Genomic DNA, 22,912 nt, shown 5'->3' on the forward strand with positions numbered 1-22,912 from the left:
GATGAAATCCCTGGTAATTGACTAATTATGTTAACAAGAAGCCTGGGGATACCCGGCAGGTGATTTTAAGAAATGAAAACACACGGCCCCGTTTATTAGTTACGGTTTATTGAAGTAAAACTTCTTTAGGCGCGACTAGAGAGTAACTCAGATTTTTTTTCTGACGGAAGTAACGCTCAGTAGTGTCACACGCACAATAGGACACACGTCAAAGTGCCAACATAGCGATAAACGTCATCGTCAAAGAAGTTTTACTTCAATCGCGCGTAAAGATTACACGCACACACTTTTTTATTGTTCTGCCTACTACACAACCTACCACAAACATTTTAATAACAAAACTTCCGGACATATTAAATATATTAAAATGGGTAACTCACGTAAGGAGTTGGACCGGTATTGCGGACGCTACCACTCTGGGGAGAGTGGCGAAACACAGAGAGGACTTTCGCATGATCGCCGACATCCGTTAGGATATGGCACTCTGAAGAAGAAGAAGAACTCACGTATTTTAAGTCTGCGCACTACGCTGTTCCGCCAACGCGAGCTCCCGATGATGCTTCTCGGTACGGGAGTGAAACATGTCGATTGTCTATGTCTAGCGATTTGCGACTTAAAATACTTAAGTGACCTGTTTTTTAATTTAATATACCAAAGAAATTGATAGTTGGTAAAAGGTAAATACCATAATCTGGAAGAGTGGTTTGGTGTAGGTATACATCTAATCAAAATGATGTTATCTGCCTCTATCACTCTTGCATATTCGAGCAATAGAGAGGCATATAAAAAAGATTTCGATTTTCGCGACAGGCCCTCAGGTTGCAATCCTTTCCCGTATGTGCCCAACTGCCCACGCGCACGCTATAGCCACCTGCCTGTGACGTCACGCCCGTTGCACCTTGCCCTCTATCATGACACTGACTCGACCATCTTTGTTGCAATTCCAACCTTAAGACTAATACAGTTAAGTTTATTTTACAAGCGCCACGTTACAAGAAAAAAAACAGTGAAGTTTGATAGACAAACGCGTTGGAATTTAAATCGTCACTGAATGCATATAAAGTTTAAATTAGAGTGAGTGTGAAGTGCGGGAAAGATGTAACCTTTCCTGCTGTCATAGTAAACAGTGGCGTATGGCCACTATGGCGTGACCGCTGGCTTTTTACTACGGTATTCCCTTAAGCCGCTTCCCCACTTGGCGGCGCGGTATCGATGCAGTACGCAGTATTCCTACATGATTGGCGCACCCGTGACTCCGCGCCAATCAGGAAGAAATACTACGCACCGACACCGCGCCGCTAAGTGGGGAAGCGGCCTTATACTATCCGCAAAACTAAGTGGCGAATCTGGTCTAACGCGATTAAATTTCATTATTTTACCTTTTATATAAACTAATGTCGGGTAGTTTAGTGTTGTTTTCCAATACCTCAATTGACATTTTGCTGGGACGTCAGTTCCGTGACCACGGCTAGTGTAACCTAGCTGAAACGTCGGAAAAAGGGTAAAATGTGACGTTTTCAACCAAAAGGTACCACATTGTCGGTGTCGATAAGGTTGATTTCTAATTGAAGCTATATGGAAATAGCGCCTTACTGACAAGCGACAATAAGTACCCTTTTAATTGAAAATGGCACAAATAATGAAATTTAATCGCGTCAGACCCGGTAATGACATAATAATGTCATTAATTCATTTTAATCGAATCACTACGCTGTCAATACCTATTATTAACAGTATTAACTCTTATGAAGAACGCTGTCAATAATGTCAATATGCACGCTCCATGAAATAACAGTCTCTAAAATAACTGACACTCGAGGCCGCCGGTAAGCGGTAACGAAAACACAGTCAGCCAACGACCTACCTTCAGTTTGCGATTTTCCATCAATATTAAAATGTACCACTCGCGTTGCCAAAACTACTTGAAGTAGTACTGTGTTGCTTGTCGATGTACCACAGCACTATTGACGAACAATTCGTGAAACTTATTGCAAACATATGTGATATTTTATATAAAAAGGGACCTTATTGTCGATGGCGCTTATGCCGCGCGACGCTGTTCGGCGTAAGCGCCATCGACAATAAGGTCCCTTTTCATAGAAAATGCCCCATATAAGGTCTACCGACGGTAGACTTAATACCAAACCTGGGATAACTCGGGGCACTTATAATACAGCGACGTAGCAAAATATTTCATCGATAATTAAATATATCGATGTTACTGTCAACATCTAAATGTTTTACTTCTACAAAATAAACATATTTATACAAAATCGAAATTTAATTTTACCTTAATTCATAAAAATACCATTAGGTACATAAACCATTTCGAGACAAAACCTTATTGATTTTGTAAAATATGCCTGAAAGGAGTTCTTTATCAAAACTATTTTGACAATATAATGACTAATGGGCGGCTGACGGATGCAAAATATCGACATCTTTTTTATCGACAACAAATCCCTAGAATGTGTCCCCGAGTTACCACAGGTTTGCTTAATACTTACAACAGCAAGCACACTTGACCATGATTGATGATTGTTGATGCAGACATCGGAATCTATGGCCATAACGCTTAAAGAGGTTTTAAATGTTTATTTATTAGGTGTTGTACGGTGACCTTAATTGTAAAGAATTAAGCATGTCCTTACCAAAAAGTAAAAAAATAGAAAAAAAACGGCTAAGTGCGAGTCGGACTCGCGTACGAAGGTTTCCGTACCATTACGGAAAAAACAGCAAAAATCACGTTTTTTGTATGGGAGCCCCATTTAAATATTTATATTATTCTGTTTTTAGTATTTGTTGTTATAGCGGCAACAGAAATACATCAACTGTGAAAATTTCAACTGTCTAGCTATCACGGTTCATGAGATACAGCCTGGTGACAGACAGACAGACAGACGGATGGACAGACGGACAGCGGAGTCTTAGTAATAGGGTCCCGTTTTTACCCTTTGGGTACGGAACCCTAAAAAGTGTGGTTGTTTCACGTAAGTACGATGATAACCGATCAATTAACAGTAACTGAGTGTGCAGGGTTAGTCCTGCTCACGTCGCATGAATCATCCTGTATATATGACAATGTACAGTCTCGTTTGGCAGCAAACTAAAAGCAAATGTACAGTCAGTTGCACCCCCACCCCCTGCATAGAAGTTTGTATGCAAAGGTGCTAATCGAATAGTATAACCAAAGATAGATATAACTCCGTAATAGATGGATACAGTCTAAGGAAAAAACGTGCCTCGAAAATGAAGAAAATTTGATTCTCATTCAGAGGGCGCTACTAGTTTTGGCCTACAGTCGTATAGATGGCGTTGACGGTTTCGTGTGTTATTTAACAATTTTTACGCATATCAGTGAAAGAACATGGGTCAAAATCATAATAATTATTGCAAATAAAAAAAAAACATTTATCTGTATTTAAATACATTCTATCGTATTTTTATAAATCTTCATTTTTAGTTTTAAAGTGTGTCGAGAGATGGCAGTGAATTTACTGGGGTTACAAAATTTACTATGACAGTACCGCTCTAGTATAAGTTACTCTATGGTATTGCTGACAGTACATACGAGTATTTACCTAATATCGTGGTGGTAAAAATGCCATTGCTGTGATCGGTTATGAAAAATAATATAGCGATTAGATAAATCATCTAGTACTATCTTTTTAAATAAACAAGTAGGTACCTAACGAGGATGTTCGTTAACAATTCTTAAGCGTTCCATACGAAATCTTTTACTGTGGTTAATAATCCATTCCACCAGTTTCGTATATCGCACCATCTGCTCGAGTTAAATTTAGCCGCCACCTGCTTCCGCACACGTCGATATTCGGGCTTTTAAAGATGCCTTTGAAATAAAGGAAAAAAGAAAATTCACCGCCTCAGGTGAGACTCGATCTAAAACCACAGCTTTTGAGCATCGGTCCACGGACATCAATTATGATACTGAGACGTACGGCTGGGGTGCGGCGATTTTAACTATTTTTAAGGTTATATTCCCTCACGTTTCACTTAAAAAACCGGCCAACTGCGAGTCGACTCGCCCACTGAGGGTTCCGTACTTTTTATTTATTTATTTATTTATTTTAAACTTTATTGCACAATATAACAAATAAAGTACAAATGGCGGACTTAATGCCTAAAGGCATTCTCTACCAGTCAACCACCAGGCTAAACAGAAACAGTGATAGGTGCAGGCATTGAACAAAAAAAAAGCAGAATAGGTAACTTAAAACAAAAAATATAGCGATAAATAATACACACTACCGAAAATAAACTTACATTTTTACTATTTATACTATTTACATTTTTACTATTTGTTGTTATAGCGGCAACCGAAATACATCATAATATATGTGAAAATTTCAACTGTCTAGCTATTACGGTTCATGAGATACAGCCTGGTGACAGACATACGGACAGACGGACAGGGGAGTCTTAGTAATAGGGTCGCTTTTTTTACCTTTTGGGTACGGAACCCTGGTGCGGAACCCTAAAAATACATTATTAAAAATTGTGTAATGTATCGATAATTTAATTTATCGATATAGGAACCCCCTACCTGTCAATAAACTACGCCCCCTGGATTCCGATGTCTGTGTGATGGTGCTATGTACTTGCTTATACAGACTACAGCACGCGAGTCCGACTCGCACTTGGCCGGTTTTTTTTGTTTATAAAATAAACGTCTGCGTCATTATGGATGTTTGGGGGAACCTAGCGAGAAACAAATCTAATCTTTATTGTGATTTAATTAACGTACTACAGAGTATACTCGTACTTAAAGCCACTACGCGAAAGTGGACTGAGAATAGCTTCGGTAATCTTTTTGTTAAGGATTATTGGACCTACATATTAAAAAAAATAAAGTTCTAATGCCATAGCAAAAGCTTAAACTTAGCAAAATCAAACACATTCTTGGGAATATTTATTTAGTTACATTACATTTTTAAAGCAGTTTGCGGCTACCTCTCAAGCCAGTGGATGACACTTGATTTTTTGCTGTAAACTGAGCTTACCGTATCGGTGACATCATGCATGTCCGTTTGTTTGTTTTGGGCGTCTGCCCGGCGTGCCGAAATCAGAAAAAAAGTGGTCGAATGTCTAAAGTTTATATTGACCATGGCAAAGAAGCGGATACCTCATGTCATAGGGATAAGTTTGTTTAATACAGCTACAGCTATAAGCCTCTTGTAGTGATTAGACCAACTGACCTTTAATCATGGTCATATGTACCAAGCATGAACAATGTCAATATTTTTGCCAAACGTGATTCGACAGTTTGCAACAACAGACGTAGCTATAATATAAATCAAACTTACGTATGGATATAATAGGAACATAAAGAGATAAATGCCTGTCTGTCGGACTCGCCGGCCTTCCGCCGAGGTCGCGGGCTATCACTAATGCCAATAATGTTGAATTAAAGATTGATCAGCCTGTGTGCTTAATGCTTACTGCACAGTATGAGGAGTAAATTCGTCGTGGTTCTTGCGTCGTATTCCTCGTCGTCAGTATTGAGGGTCGTGACCTCCCTTTTGTATCACTTTCTCTCTTACGATCTTTCTCTATCTGTTTCTGTCTTTGGCGGTGTGGAGAGCCATGTGAACTGTGGAGTCAAGAGCGGTGCGGATCTGGTCAGACCAACGTATTGGACTGCGTCCCCTTCCAGGAATTTTCCATTCCACTTTGCCGGTCACAAAAAGCTTTTCGAGGTTGCCACCGTGTTTTCTTGCAGGAGTAAATACAGTAGGTAAAATATCTCCGAAATGAAAATGATTCCTTCTCGTTTCGAAATGTTTATCGTTCATATCTCGGATGCAACGACTGTTCACCCCTACTTAGCCCATAGTCTCGTCATAACTTTTAGGTACTACCTGATCAGGACGAAGTTGAAATATATGCACCAACGGCTAGAGCTTTACCCAGGTTAATCTAGGCTAGCTGTTCTCTTAAAGCATGTAGGTATCATCTCTTGTTTTTTTGCGTGTGAACATTTTCGTTTTCATAATATTCTCTTTGGGTGTTCCAGCAGAGGTATGATAGATATCGTTATCCACGTGTTAAAATAAACGTAATTTTTAACACCGCGCGTTTGAAAGACACAGACACTAGCTATGGCCTGTTTTACACCTTAATTAGTGTTTATTGTGATTTGATACATTTGCTACTTATTGTGTTTAGTAAATAGGCCATATTGCACTGTCACGTAGACAAATACGACCATAACATCCATACAAGATATACATAGTAACCGTAGTTAAACTTTCCAGGTTAACGATGCGTCGGAAACGGTTTACGGTGGCCGCAAACAGACGGACAGACACGTTGGTTGTTAGTAACAATGTTATTAGAGTAAACTGGTGTCGCCTGCCATTGAAATCGTTTGATCTAGTTGGCTCAAGTGTTCTGCGAACAAACCTAAACTACAATTTACTATCTACAGTTATAAAATTAGATTTTAAATAAGCAGATATATATTTGATTTATGGAAGCCCCTTGGTGGGCGTAGTGTAAACATAAAAGTAAATCTTTTGTAAACAATGATCCTGTTACACTTCACCGACAATTGACACCTGACAGCATTCAACCGTAAATTGCTGGTGCCACAAGTAAAAATGGAAGCTATGTATCTTCGTTGCTTACCGACCCAGATTGTATCTACAAGAAATTGTCATTGTCAGGGTGCCAGATGTCAATGACAATTTCCAGTAGGTACAATCTAGGTCGAACAATGTTATGTTGGCGAAACAGGGGTCTGACTGACAATGGCAAAATTAATTTAAGCACTATCCGACATCCGTTGTGGGTTTCTTATGTTTTAAGGTGGTTTATCAATATGTTTACCTTTCTGAAGCATAAGAGTATCGTACATACATTGAGTTTTCGATAAGATTGTAGATAAAATTAAAATGATGATACTCGAACTTGAAACACTGTGCGTGACTGTCTTAAACATCCGGTCCCTTAAAAGGAGCACCAAATATCATATTGTTTGATAAAGCAACCGTTTCATCTCCATTAACACTGTAAAATTTTGCTTATTTACGATAAAAGATAAATTGATAATCATACAATACCTATAAGGAAGCCAGTTAATATTTTCGTAAAACGCATGTAAACAGATATTCACCAAATTACACATATCTTTTACATTAAACAACTTAATCATGTTTAAAGCTCTTTTCAAACTGGCCTGTTTCTTCTGCATCACATCCGACCGGTTTTAAAAATACACCTACTTGATATGACATGTCTCCTGAATGTGACACGTTTATATTTAGTTCTTTATTTACTAAAAGCATCAGCCTTAACTGACCATTGGAAGGCCTTAAGTCTTTGCAATAAAGTCTAGAACCGATTAATTTTGTGTGTGTCACGGAAGTATGTTATCATCGGAAACAGGCCTTGGAAAAGATATTTCTTATCCTTTAGTTGACAAATGGAGGTATCAAATAATATTTACAGTGTCACCAAGAGGTTATTGGTTTGAGTTCATGAACGTTATACTTAAGGAGAAATGGCGAATCTTTACGTTGTCAGACATTTTTAAGGATTTGCCACACTGGATGCGTTCTGCGGTCAGCGGTCAGGTCAAACCCGCATTATGTATGAACAACATTGACAGCAACCTTTGAAGATGAAGTTTGACCTGACCGCTGCCCGCAGAACGCATCCAGTGTGGCAAATCCTTTAAAGTTTGGCGGTAGTGGTCTTACAAGAGAGGAAGACAAGGAATATTAATCGGAAACCGGACCCTGGGCTCGGAAGCAGCAGTTGAGGACGCGTCCTATTCTGCGTCCTAAAGAAGTTTGTGGTCCGCTCAGCCATCTAATCATGAGAATTGTTGTCTTAAAGTCAAGTCCAGTGCACGCAATCGCTGTGGCCGTAATTGCCTGCGACATCATCATCATAATAAGTATTGTCGGAACTGTCAATCCTCCTCCCTATAAAATTTCTTAATTTACCGAAAATATATTTTTCAGTAATAATTCGGAATCGCCCAAAGTATGAATATGAATGGGCATTATCTGAGACCTACAAAATACAGTGAACTTCGATATTTTATTCTCAGAAGTGTGACCTGGATTATCAAGAACATACGCTAAAATTCTTGACGTTTTACCACCCGATAATGCGTAAATACTTAGAGCAATGCTATAAATGACTAACAGGTTTAGTAGACAAAGCAAAAAACTGATAATATAATTAAATTTTCCTCCACAACACATGAGTTAATACTCTAAAATAAATCCAACCGCTCTAACGTGTCAAGGATGAGATCATGTTTGCGTCGCGTAGTGCTAGTGTCATACTCTCTTACAGTTGACAATTGTTGGATCTTAAGTCTTAGCATTAAGGTCGACATATTGTCAGCGGGCATTGTGGTCGTGTACGTGACGTGAAATTAATACTGGATATATCGACTTCATTTGGTGACTTTTCGTGACCTGGCATACATAAGGCCACTTTTGTGAAAAATGGTCATGTTGATGATAAGTTGTCGACCGAGGGAAGTCAGCTAAGGATACACTTTTCATAATTATCAGTTTCTAGTTTGTGACACGATATCTTAAGTATACTTTATCCAATATTTATGAAATTTGGGAGGAACGTAGCTTAGATAAATACAATTTTTAAGTTAGAATATGATAAGGATTGGCTTTAGATCTTTCGATCGGTTTAAGGAGTAAGAGGGATCAAATAGTAGATTGTGTCACAAGGGAGCAAAATGACATATTTACGGCGAGGGCGTAGAATTGAATCCTAAACGAAGCGAAGGATTCTATAATAGAATCCTGAGCGTAGCGAGGGATTCTAACATAGAATCCTGAGCAACAAAATAGCCTTGAACAGAAAAGTGCCACTTTGATCCCTCCTAGCGGGGAAGAAAAGTTCCCTTTTCGAATAGGTGATCTGAAAATGTATATGTGTCTAGGGGTCTTTGTTTATGGCAAACTAATACATATGGATATATGGGCAAGTTTTCTCGTCTCGCCACAATTTCACTACCTAGTACCTACACTAGCGATGTCACGAGCTGCCTAAAGTTAAAGTAGAATGATGCTCATTGTAATGGCGGTCAGAAGAAAGAAATTGTTATGATATCCCATAGTTTGCATATAAACGACACTGCTTTTGATCTGAATTCAAATGAGTTTTCAATTAGTTTTTTTTTCTTTTACGCAACATGATACCTCTGTTCTTTATGAAGTTTTTCTTGAATCCATAGCCTAAGGCGGTTTTATATTAATTTACTTTTAACGAAGACGGTTTGATAATAGTTATAATTACAAATCTACAACAATAATTATTATTTATTTAAACTGCTTGGCACTTTCAATATACATAGGTTGTAAATTATTATGGTCTAATAATGTATTATGTAATACAAATGTCGCAACTCTAAATAAAATAATGTGATAAAAAAAATTAAAATAAAATTATTTCAATAAGGAAAAGCCCTAAGATACAGTTAAAATGGGAAAGCATGCAACTACACGTAATGTTAGTCATAGTTTGTGTGGCAAACTCAAACTGGCAGTACACCACTTTTCAATAAAGAAAATGGGTCTTCAGGAAACCCCAAAAGTGTTTCGTTATTATTGTCATTGTCAATAGACAATGACGGGTAACTAGAAGTCTAGAACATACAAACATTTAAAAATATAGCTAGTTTATCTGGAATTGAATTGAAAATTCTTATGATTTAATCTCTCAACTGTGTATGATAAGGATCCTGACCAAATTTTATAGTCAAATTCTTGCGTTTTTCTCGAGAACGTTTTTCTACACCAAGTTTTGAACTCACGATTTCTGACCACACACACCTAAGGTTATGTATGGTATATTCTATATGTACCTACTATTGATCCCACCCATTAGTCTAGTCACCTGTATAAAGTATTTCATCTCAATCTAGACGCTAGGTCTCGGTGACATCATCTTACATGCTAATTAGTCATACCATTCAACATGTCAAAACATAATAAATTCCATACAAAACTCCCTACATACGACCTTCTTCAATACACTTAAAGATCGTTATTCTAAAACGAAGTAAGTGCCATGTTGCTGCTTTTTGCGAAGCTAAACGTGTTTGTTTTAAAGAAATCCTGTTTTGTTTTCCTATTAGCGGAGGTTTAATTTAAAGGTGAAGGTTAACGATACGACCTAATCCATCATTAAATGGTTGTAAATAACATAATCACAAACCTGTGATAACTCGGGGCACACTCTAGGGATTTGATATCGATAAAAAAGATGACGATATTTTGCATCCGTCAGCCGCCCATTAGTCATTATATTGTCAAAATAGTTTTGATAAAGAACTCCTTTCAGGTATATTTTACAAAATAAATAAGGTTTGTCTCGAAACGGTTTATGTACAGTCCAAGGCAAAAATATCGATCCAGACAAATGGCTCAAAAATATGTGAACACGACTTTATTGTCTAATCTAAGGTGTAAGAGCGTGCACATATTTTTGAAACTTTGGGAATGTATATATATTTATGCCCTTGACTGTACCTGATGATATTTTTATGACTTAAGGTAAATTTCACTGTACTTTTAGCAATAAATGAAGATGGAGCAATGTTTAATAAATAATAAATAACGATATAAAATGATTAGAATAAAACATTTAGTGCCAATGTGGAAATACTGACCTGGTTTAAAAATAAAATAAATTCTTCGAAAAAACACCTTTTTAGAATTAAAGAAGCAGTATACAAAGCGATTATAAATATATTTATTTTGTAGAACATTTAGATGTTGACAGTAACATCGATATACTTAATTGTCGATAAAATATTTTGCTACGTCACTTTATCCTAGGTTTGGACATAAACTAACATGTTTGTACGGTTTTAGGACCATGAATGTAAAATAACTAACGTTAAATTAATTGATATGACCGGTTTCATCAGTTTGTCCATTAAATTAATTTATAGCAATCGGTATTTTTATTTTCGTGTTATTTCATTCAATTTATCTGATTTTGTAGTTATCTACAAAATATGATGTTTGTAATGACACCTCCTCACTTTGTTCTGTTCAAGTCGGTGTTAATTTAGTTTAGGTGGTACTTTAGTTCCATAGTGTCGTCTATACAGGCCAATATAAATTCATTGACATTTTGCGTCAGTTCTTTAAAATGTATTGGAAAAATTATCGTCTATTTATGTCAGTGCCGTTTATTTCTCCGAGGAATGCTTTTAATTTAATTATCACTTTATTATCATCATACAGTTTGACGTTGTTTCCGATTTTATCTCTTTATCTTACAAATATCATTAACATTATCCTTGCTACCACTGTTTTCAGTCACTTCCTCGTTCAAATCCAGTTACGTCTTCCTCTTTCCCAATTAATTTATATTTATACTTTTTACCTGTCGCATACAAAAGTCCTTTACTAAGGAAAACTACATTTCCCAGAAACATTGCCAGATTTGTAATATAAACTCTTGACATTGTAGCTGACATACCACAAGAATCTCGCTGGCAAAATGATTGATGAAAATTTGTAAAACTGAGAAAATATACATACATATTTGGATAATGGCTGGGTGGGTGGACAATGGCCACTGAAAGTGTCGCCTCTTATTTCGTACCTATATTAACTAACCATTTTCTTAAAAAGAAGCTGACTCGATTAGCCAAGCAACATAACTATATATAGTTTTAGATTACGTAAAAAACACATCAGGAAAAAGTTTTTACGTCAGTTGATAAGAAACATGCGTTTATTAGGTGATGGCTATTCGCTGTTTACTAAAGGAGTTCAGTTCATTGAGTGATTACAGACCTCTAATAGAGATACATTATATTTTTACACAAATACCGACCGTAGTAGAATCATAAATTTAACAGTATTGTCTAAATAGTAAAAACAGATGTAGATTGTTGAGGAAACTCGACTGTTTTAGAACGCTGTAACGCATTAATGTTAATATATCAATACGTTTTTAACTAACATTCTCGTATTGATCTGGTCATCGTTGATTTTTTCATCGTGATTGACATCTGCATATACAATTTATAAATCTGTAACACATTACATAATTTACATACGTTTAAATATCAAATTAAGCTATAATAGTTCACGTACATTATTAAGGTCAACATTGTTACAAAATCATGACATTTGTAATTTTCTATAGTTGACTCATTAACAGAATCTACAGAAGTTAAACAAATGCCAAATCCAGAAAATGTCTGTGTTCATCTGATTCCAAGCGACTTTTTATATCCTGAATTTCTGATCTATCCCTACACGTTGTCTCGTTATGTGCATTCACCATGAACTATATTTCTACAATTAGATCCCAATTAATATACAGATTTAGATTCCTTACACTTTGGTGTAGTCCCAAATAAAGTATTTAAGAATTTAGACGTGTTAGTATAAAAATAAAAAGCTCCCGTTTTCCCGTAAATCCCAACCGTTCGACGCCCGCGCACGTACCTGACACAAAACAGAAGCTGTTTTGAGTTTTTACCCAGTTCAAGTGGTTTCTAATTGCGGCGAGCGTTTGGGAACACGGATATGCCATGATAGGCTTGAAATTGTATGGGAGAGAAGAATGAGAAGATCGATAATCGTTATAGGTGTTGCAAATTGTTGAATCTAAATTGAAGTTTTTTTCGTGTATTTTGTTATGGCATTTACGAAGTTGTGTTGAGAGTTGAGAATGATAGCAAAGATAGATATAACTCCGTAATAGATGGATACAGTCTAAGGGAAAAACGTGCCTCGAAAATCAAGAAAGTTTGATTCTCGTTCAGAGGGCGCTACTAGTTTTGGCCTACAGTCGTATAGATGGCGTTGACGGTTTCGTTTGTTATTTAACAATTTTAACGCATATCAGTGAAAGAACATGAGTCAAAATCATAAAAATAATTAATGCAAATAAAAAAAATCATTTATCTATATTTAAATACATTCTATCGTATTTTTATAAATCTTCATTTTTAGTTTTAAAGTGTGTCGACAGATGGCAGTGAATTTACTGGGGTTACAAAATTTACTATGACAGTACCGCTCTAGTATAAGTTACTCTATGATGATAGCAAGGAAGTGTCAAGATTGGATAAGAATTGTATGGGAAGACAGATCTATACTAGTTTGTGTTGTTTGCAGTATGATGACTTACAAAAAACTGCACTTTTACTTAGAACTCTTGTGTAATAACAAATTCAATTTAATCTCAATTAGGCTTATATTTTATTTCCACATTGGTGATTTGCATTATTTTATCGTGTGTGAGGAAGAGCTGTCCTGCACCGCACTCCATGTAATGACTTGCAGCTACAAAGTAAGATAAACTCTTAAAATTTTCATAGTTTTTGTCGCTTTCACATAATGTCAATGTGACCCATAAGTCCACTCTAATTCTAACTTCATAATAAGATGCAGCGTTCGATTTTAAAAGAAGTTTTTAACGTAATTAATTATTATCAAGTACATATTAACAACTTAAATGATTTAGTGGAGAGAGAAGCCATGATTATTTCTGAGCGTTTTTCTCAGTCATTATACTGTTTGCAATAGAAGTTGTATGTTAGTCAAGTAATTTTATTGTCTCCATTTTTGTTAGTTTACCGTTACACTGAATGTGCATTAGCTGTATGTTTTTATTTTGTCATGTTCCTCTTTGTCAGTCTGCTGATGAACGAGAAACATTGTTTGAACTGATTGGAATGTCAGTCAGAAGAATTTCATAAGGTGTTCATGTCAAGTTGTTTATAGACTTCCTTGCGAATAACTTGGCTGTTTTAGCTGTATCTTAAGCGAGGTTTAGACTAGCAAGAACTTGCATGCAATTATCATTACATTGCGGTATCTGATAAACATTTTGAATGTAGTTTACCTTAGTAGTCAGCAATGTAACGTAAATTGCATGCAAGTTCTTGCTAGTCTAAACCTCGCTATACGCGTTTTTTATTGAAACTCTTTGCGGTTGCTTTGACGTTCATTTGTTTTCGGAAGCTTTCTCTTTAGTATTATTAGAAATGGGTTCAGTGAATAATGCTTGAAAAATTGAAGCAGGAACAAGACCCTAGGCATCCTCTCCACGGCCACAAGCTACCACCATCTCGTCTAAAGAGCCGTAGGAGCTTTATGCGGTGTACTGCAGCGATCCGGATTCCACCGTCCCAGAAGCGACCAGGGACCGGCCCGCTATCCCTTATCGGGGTTTTATAAGGGTATTGCATAAGGCTTAACTCACCATACCCTTTGCCAGACGAAACCCTTTGTTTTGGTTTTAAAAACCCTTATATAAAGCTACCATATTTGAGTAATCGGTAGCCCAAATACCCTTACAAAACCCTTATCATCCGCTCACCAACACCTTGCATATTGCTTATAAGGGTTAGCCTTATAAAGGGCTTCCCTTTTAGCATATAAGCGTGCTAATTTAAGTCGTCTACCTTGTTCATAAAGCACACATTACTTCGAATCCGAGCGATCGTAGGCGGCGACGGCGGCGTTCTTTGACTAGGCACGTATTTTCTTTCCTTTTCATACACTACCGTAGATATATATTAATCCTGTCTCTTTCACGCAAAGGGAAACCTTTATAAAAAGCGCTTAAAGATAAGGGTAACCCTTATTAAGAGCTAGCCTTATTTTTGGTTAGCTTTTCGGTAAGGGTTAGTCAAAGGTAAGGGTATGAATGGGCTTGCAGTTCAAAAGGGAAAGTCTTTCAATGTGTTAGCCGTGTTAAAGTGTCGCCCATTGAAAGGGTTTTATCGCGAAAAGGGTTGTCCGGTCCCTGGAAGCGACTTGCCCAATGGAAGAGTTCCCGCGCCCCTCCTGACGACTACGTCCGCCCCGCTGAAGCGCTTCCCGCTGGGCATAAGCAGCCGTGGCCGATCTGGAAAGCCTTAAACAGACTGCGTTCCCAGGTCGGTCGTAGCAAAGAGAACATGCTGAAGTGGGGCGCTCTAAGCGGCTCAGACGCCCAATGTCCATGTGGGACGACTCCCCAAACAATGGAACACATGTTATCTTGCCCAGCGTGCCCGCATTCCTGCTCTGAGCAGGATCTCCGTGATGCGACGGACAGGGCGATAAATGTCGCTGCCTTTTGGTCCCGCACAGTCTGAAAGTCTGAAACCATCGACACGAGAAGAAGAAGAGTGAATAATAATGATATAGAAATCACGATACAAAATTTCAGTAGTCAGAAGTACCTACTTATCGCAATTTATTAATATTTCTTCGTTAAGCACTACTAAAAAAATCCTTTAAGAATTATAAAATCCTTTTAAATCTTCTTATTTCTTTATCCGCCAAATTTTCCAAATCATTACTCACAATGAGGATATTTGCGGTCCCAGACCGAGGACCGAGGGTCAAAAAGTCTTGTCACGATGGGGAGCGCCAGCGGAAACATTCCTAGCCTGCATTTGAAAAATAAAAAATGTACAGTCGCCATCAGATATATCGGAGCGGCTAAAGCGCTCACAAATATCTGAACACGCCTCTATTGTCAAGGCGCTAGAGTGGTGTTCAGATATTTTTGAGCACCTCGACCGCTCCGATGTATCTGATGGCGACTGTACGTTTTTCTTTAAAACCCACAAAAGATGAGCAACGTCACAAACTCACAAAGCTCAGGCAAGTGTAGGTTTCAATGGAACCATTTAAACTAGTTATGTCTTAAGAGGAAAGAGGACGGCCGACTCTCCATACAAACGTAATCCCCATTTTCCTCTTTGGATATTGACATTATGGAAAAATAATAATAATTTGATGTATACTAATACTAACCATAGCTATGCCCCTACGTTTGAATTTTTTGGATTTTTTGATAATTGGAACGAAAAACAGATTTCATAAAAAAAAACCGGCCAAGTGCGAGTCGGACTCGCGCACCGAGGGTCCGTACTTTTTAGTATTTGTTGTTATAGCGGCAACAAAAATACATCATCTGTGAAAATTCCAACTGTCTAGCTATCACGGTTAATGAGATATAGCCTGGTGACAGACAGACAGACGGACAGCGGAGTCTTAGGTAATAGGGTCCCGTTTTTACCCTTTGGGTACGGAGCCCTAAAAATCAATGCTCCTAACTCTTATAATATGTAAGTAAATATTCTTTATTGTGCACCATAAAGCTAAAAAAATACACATAAAGAGATACAAGCTTAAGACTAGGTAACAACAGGCGGTCTTATCGCTAAAAAGCGATCTCTTCAAGACAACCTTTGGGTAGCAGGAAAGTTAAGTACTTATAACTTTGAACGGATAGTGCTATATACTAATAAATTAACAAACCGAAGACTTAATAATTTTATAAACTTTAAAATAATATATACAGAAATACAGATACAATAAATATATACATACATACGTACATAATTATAAATTCGAAATAAATCAAACGTAGGGGCATAACTGTGGTTAATATGTATACAACTATTTGTGTCAAAATATTTTCAATAATGTTAATATCCAGAGAGGAAAATGAGGACTACCGCGTTGTATGAAAAGGCGATTTAAGAATAAGAAATATTTATTAGCACAAAAAAAAAACACCAAACATTGATTCAATTAGAGTATAGACGAACAGAATTGTGCTAAAAGGTCCTCACTCAGCTTAATGTCCCGAAGTGAATCCTAGGACACACTACGTGATGCTGATTTCGCGCGGGTCCTCCACTTTCATCTTAACATGAAACGGTGTCGATGAACCTTTGACCGATTGCAAGCATAAAGTTAACTGTCATTACTGTCAACTTGACAGATCTTCCACAAACCCTCCAGTCGTTGCAGTTGAGTAATCGACGAATTATACAATATAGTGTTCAGTGGAATTTGGGCAACTACTGCGCATAGCTTTTCGCCATATGCTGACCCTGACCATAAACTCAACAGCGATTTGGCAAAAAAACAAATCACAGTCACAACCCCAAGCGAAATACAACTCTATTTCAACTTAATAAAGCTCAAAATAAATTACTCTAAATGGTTCCAATAACGTTTGGTTTTACGATAACTCAATGCTCGGTCGTAGCTCTGTCTTGCTCACTTGTATGCATTGTTTTATTGTTATCCTACTCTAACGCACATTCAATTGTAAGTGCACAGGTGCTGGTATCTCCGTCTCGCTCGTACGCATAGTCGCGTCGGGCCAGTCTCCGATCTCCTCTCGCGGACGCACGACGCGTTCGAAATTCAAAATTTCAAACATTAGAAAGTGTATTGTCAAGTGTTTTTTTTAATGACCAAGACCCCTAGTGTTGTGCCGTGTTTTAAGTGATGCTCCTGGCTTTGTTTTTTGGATTTGTCGGATTGGATTGTTCTTCCAAGTTGGTACTTTGTTTTGTTTTCGAACTATGAGTTTGTTGCCTTTACTGTTTTGCATTTGAATAGGGAATATTGTTTTGTTGGAAACAATGTTTAATTAACGCATTCCGAATAATTAAAATAAGTTATAAATAAAAGAAGTTTTGCAGGTTATATTCTTTAAGTTTTTTTACACTTTGAGCTTACATAATATTTGTGGCTCAAATAACCAACCCTAGGCACTAGCAACTTAAAAAGTTATGGTTATGTTATTAAAATGACAAATTTACTGAGGGACTAATATTATTAGTATTATAGAATTCTGATAGTGCACAATTCATACAAAACATAGCTAAATATTATGACAAACTTAACAATGCCATCCATAACTACCTAGTTACAATTTATATATGGACGAAGTAATGCAATGTAATGGGTTCTAATCTTATTGTCACTTGTTGCGACAACCTATTTTAAAAGGGATATTCCCTTACTACCTACCACCACAAGCAAAATATGGTTACAACTGGGAGAAATCCATTGTGATAAGCTTAGTAATAATTTTCCCCAACGGCCAGTCTAAGTCAATTATGATACCTGTCAGTTGTCAGCCAAAAAGTGAAAAATTTGGTGCCAAAAATTTACTTGTTACTTCCCGTTGTGAATAGTGATGGGCGTATCCTGTTTTGAACTAAACTCCGTTTTTATATCCCAGATACTAAAATTAGAGTTTTATTTGCCTATTTACTACACAAAAATCTTTCCTTTTGAACCAATTTTGTACTAAAATCGCGGATCGGTAGGATGAATTGGGATGATTAGAGGTCGGAATTCTCGTGGCAGTTAAACTCGGTTGTGCTGTAGTAGCAGAAAAAATAATTCTCGAAAAAAATGCACTCCTTATCATACACAGACCAGAGGTTAAGTATTCTCAGGTGTATATGATTTCCTTCTTCTCTCTGTGTAAGAGTGTATAAGTCTGTCAATAGTGCTGTTAGTTAGGTATTGGAGGTTTCCTTATAACTGCCAAGGCCATTGGGCCATGTCTGACTCAGTTGACTGTACATAGTTTGTTCGTGTATAATGAGTTATTCCTATACATTGAACATAGTTTTAATGACAAAACTTCCGTGAGGCACTGACTTATTAAATATATTTAACCGGGTCACTCACGTTTATAGCAATCATCGACTTTATAAACGTGAGTGACCCGGTTTAATATATTTTATAATAAACATAGTTCGGAAATTACGATATTGCTTCTTTAAAAAGCCGTCTAAATTCCCCCCTCACTCACGTCACACTTTGTGGAAACCCTCTTCCCCCCTTAACGTGGGACGTGATTTGTGGATGATCCCTTGTGATGTGACCTAAAGGTTTTAAGTTTAATATTAATTTAATTTTTAAATTTTTAATAATATGTAATTCTGTGGATGTAATATTTAATCCGAAATAAAAGATTTTTTAATTTTTTTTAATTTTAAAAAGTGCTTATACTATAAACATAATACAATAACACCCCTTTCTCAATCAATTTTTAGGGTTAAAATTGTTTGCTGTGTTCTACATGGTATCATATTGGCTGTACAGTCCATACAAATTACTCAAAAATATGTCTCATAATTCTTAATTCGCTGACATGCTATAGGAAATATTTTTGAGTATGATGTATTTTTACACTTGACCGTACATAATTCTATGACGTTAGTTAGTAAAATGTGATATTTAATATATATTATACATATGACGAAGACAATATAATAAAATTAGTCCTGGAATGAATCCTAGCCCAACCATAATAATATTATGTTGCAATACAACATGTAAATTGTTTCGCTTTAGCATGGACCGCACTTAATGAAAACAGAATAGTTCAGTGAACTATAATTGTTTGTGCAATCGATATCGATTTAGCTATGAGCTAAGGAGCTTGGGTTATCGTGAGGTGATAGTACTTGGCTTACTTGAATTGTTTTGACCGTTTGGTCCAGTTTCTTACACTAGACTGTTTGGCTAAGACATTCTCGATAGTAGTTCATTTTTAAAGAGAAGGCCAATGCGTATGATTGTTAATTTGTTAAACGTTATTTCAATTTTTTTTAATTACATTGATAATGAAAATAGGGGAGATTATTTTTAAGTTACCTTACCTAGTTTAGTGATGATACTCAAGTATTTGATAAGAAATGTTTAGTTAGAGAACTAATATTGCTCTTAATGAAGACGTAAGTACTTAAAATCGTTAGAAAAGTAAAAAAGAGTTAAAAGGCACGTTTATTGCTTATTGCAATCTATATTATTATTTCGTTTGGTTAGATAGACCATTTTAATGAAGAAAATACATTCTCTCAACTTCCAGCCGCACTGGTCAAAGAATTAAAAAACTTAAATGACGCATTTAATAATAAAACCACTAAGTTCTTTAATAATTCTTAGTGCCCGCTCGAAGGAAGACCATTTCAAATTGAACTTCCTTAAGATTCTGTTGAATCCTTTAATAGTACAATTTTAACGAAAGGAGACGCCAGGATGGTCAATAAATAATGGTCCTTCCAATCTGTACCTGCGTTCAAGCAACCAAAAGACTTGTGAAGATTTAAACAACAATAGTTCTTACGCTTGTAACTATTAATAGTATACTTGCGTGAAAAAACGAATTGGACTAAAGTCTGTCTGGGTCTTAAAATAAGCCTCATTTTAAAAGGATATAAAGAGGTTTAAATGCATTGGAGTTAGTTCGTTTTAAAATTAAGAGTAAAGTATGATCTCATAGTTGGAACGTGTTCGTTGTGGCTTTTATCTCGAAGGCGCATGTGTTTTCGTGCTTTTGATAACGTTTAGTGGTGTTTTACTACCACAACGATAATAATCACGATCGTTTCTAAGGAATGTTATTAATTGAGGGCCTCGGCACAAGTTCAGCTTGTACTCGTCCACACGGTTAAGTGACATTAAAGTAAGCCTTATTGCAAAGACATAAGGTCCATCGATGGCTAGTTGAGGGTGTCGCTGTTAGTATAGTCAGATGAAATGAACGAACTAAGTTCATTCGGTGAATAAAATTATTTTCAACAAACTTGTATAGCAATGACAGTCAGTGTACCTAAAGCTATTGGCTCATGGGTGTTGAAACTCAGTTTTGTATCCTGGATACTAAAATGACAATTGCCCAATTTACTACCTAATCTGCCCAACGAAGATAAGATTGGGTAGCAGCTTCGGCAAACAATTCCTCAATTGCTCAAAGGTTAACTGGAAGAGGTCCCTGAAAGGGATAAGTTCGCCTTTGTACAAATGATGCGTTTTTCTCTTGTTTTATGTTTCTTTTTGTACAATAAAGAGTTTTACTACTACTACTACTAATTATCATTTTAGTATCCTGGGATTCCTGGGTATATTAATCCCACCATTACCACCTATCAATCCTAAAATTAGCGGCCAAAACTCACTAGCTTTTGCTCTACAAAAGTTATTAGATCTCAGCAAAAGCCAAGCCCTGACTTTAATAACCTTACACCTTGGTTTAAAAACTATGGCTTGGCCGTCCAGTTAGAAAAAAACAAGAGTACAATTGTAGGCTGGTAATTAGACCTAGGTACCTAGTACCTACATTCCTTTGTGATTCGATGGATATTAAATTAATTCTTCAAAACTTAGCCATTGCAGCCTTCAAAATCGTCGCAACGTTGGCGGGCCAATATGAAGTGTCAAGAACATGATAACAAACATCATGCACATTACAATGTCACCCTTAATGGCTGAGCATTCCTAACAACACATAAAGATATACAAACGACCAGGCCTCAACAATACAAGTATTATCTTACTCTTTATCATACTCGTATCTGTTTCTGTTGAGGTATGAACGGCTTTGTGTCTACAGTATAAAAAACGACAGCATTTTAAATCCTCCTTTACATTTAAGGTTCAATTTTCCATAGGTTTTAGTGGACAATCCCAATTTGTGCTGATATATCGAAATTCCCTTTATCTCATTTTGTATTAGGTATATTATATGCGTTCACTTTCTTGCGAATTTGTACTTCGAGCAATTGCGGTCGACAATATTTTCTGCGAACCGTCAATAAAAACATAGCCGAATTTTTATGACTTTTCGTCGACACAATTCACTGACCATCCACAAACCTTATGGCGATAAGATTAGGTCTACCAATTGTCAGAAGTTTATTGCTTTATGAAGAGCAGTAGGTGATGGCGCCTAATTTTTTCAGAAACGCCGCCATCGCCACCCATCCACAATTACAGAAAACATGTCCTCCCACGCCGGACCATTAACACCCCTGATTGTTCCCAGAACACTTATCTTCATCCTTTTACCCTTTTAGCTTATTTCACGTTGTCACATAACGAGCTTTGCTGTGAGACCAGTCCCTTAAGGGTCGCTAGCAAGTTTATTCCCTTGAAATGTTTTGTTTACTTTATTATGCTTTTAAAGATAAAGATAGTTTATTATTCAAGTAGGCATATTACAATGCGCTTATGAACGTAAAATAAAACTACACCGGTGGGTGGATGGGTCATTCGAAAGGCAAAAAAGTGTCTCCTATGCTCAAGTCAACTACGTTGACTTAAAATTTGTTTACATTTTTGCTACCTAAAGGTTGTCCGGAAGATATCGCTATTTAGCGATAACACTGCCTGTTCACCTTTATTTAAATTGCAGTATTATCTAGTAGAGAATACTGCAATCTCTACCATGCCAGGTCGGTTCTTGTTAGAAAATCTGCGCAGGCATATTTAGTATAATCACAATCACACTATCTATTTTCTAGGGTTCAAATTTAGCCATGCTTTCAGGTTTTTTCAGCTGTTTATAATAAAGCTACTTCCTTATTTAATATAAATATCCTCCATCTTTCCACGCTCGCACGGCGTGTTATATTCTCTACCAGCAAACTGATTTTTTATTAGATTTCTTAGCAAACACGGCAATTATACCTTACCTTACCGAGTATGTGGTCATTTGCATTTACTAGTACTCCAAGGATATCTACTTGGACACTTGTCGCGAGCGCTTTGTCTTCGTCTAATGCATCATTGTTTGTATCCTCCATTTCTTTCTAGCGCAATTTTACTTTTCTTTTATGGAATGTGAACGTCTAATTTGAAAGAATTAGTGGTCATAGCTACTGTCATGTCACCATTACCATGTGCCTGTTGATTACGGGCCTTTCCCTTTTCGGGATTTGACCCGCATTCCAGCGGCTTCTGTGGTCCAACTTGTTTGTATTTTTTTTATTTACGGTTTAAGATAATTTAGAAGTTATGACTGTAGCATTGACGCTTACATATTTGGTGGTCCGTTTATTATCGATTAACTGAAAGTTATTTTGTGGTGACAGGTAATAATGTATGGAACCAGTTAGAACATAAATTATTTTGATTGTAGATTCCGGATTTAAACGAGTTATTAGAAAATGGTCCACAAACTATTATTTTTTATTAATACAGTACATTGTATGCTACGTCATAGTAAAAGGTGGTTATTGGTGACGTAAATATGATGCATAAGCATTGAATCATTTAACAACACAGTGAATACATTTTCAATTTTATTTATATTGCATCATCAAATGTCGTCATTCGTA

The 22,912-nt window shown here is 36.7% G+C and overlaps 1 protein-coding gene across 2 annotated transcripts in view; it reads left to right on the plus strand.

Moving 5' to 3' along the window:
• The first annotated feature begins 17,137 nt into the window (after positions 1-17,137).
• Positions 17,138-22,912, plus strand: part of LOC134751865 (rho guanine nucleotide exchange factor 1-like) — a 97,418-nt gene continuing 91,643 nt past the window's right edge. Inside the window, exon 1 of one of the 2 annotated variants that reach the window (XM_063687387.1) lies at positions 17,138-17,330. The gene's annotated coding sequence lies outside the window, so the exon portion shown is untranslated. The remainder of the gene's footprint in view (positions 17,331-22,912) is intronic. The other variant, XM_063687383.1, reaches the window with a different exon arrangement.

Source organism: Cydia strobilella, chromosome 23 (assembly GCF_947568885.1).
Source record: "Cydia strobilella chromosome 23, ilCydStro3.1, whole genome shotgun sequence".
Lineage (NCBI taxonomy): Eukaryota > Metazoa > Arthropoda > Insecta > Lepidoptera > Tortricidae > Cydia > Cydia strobilella.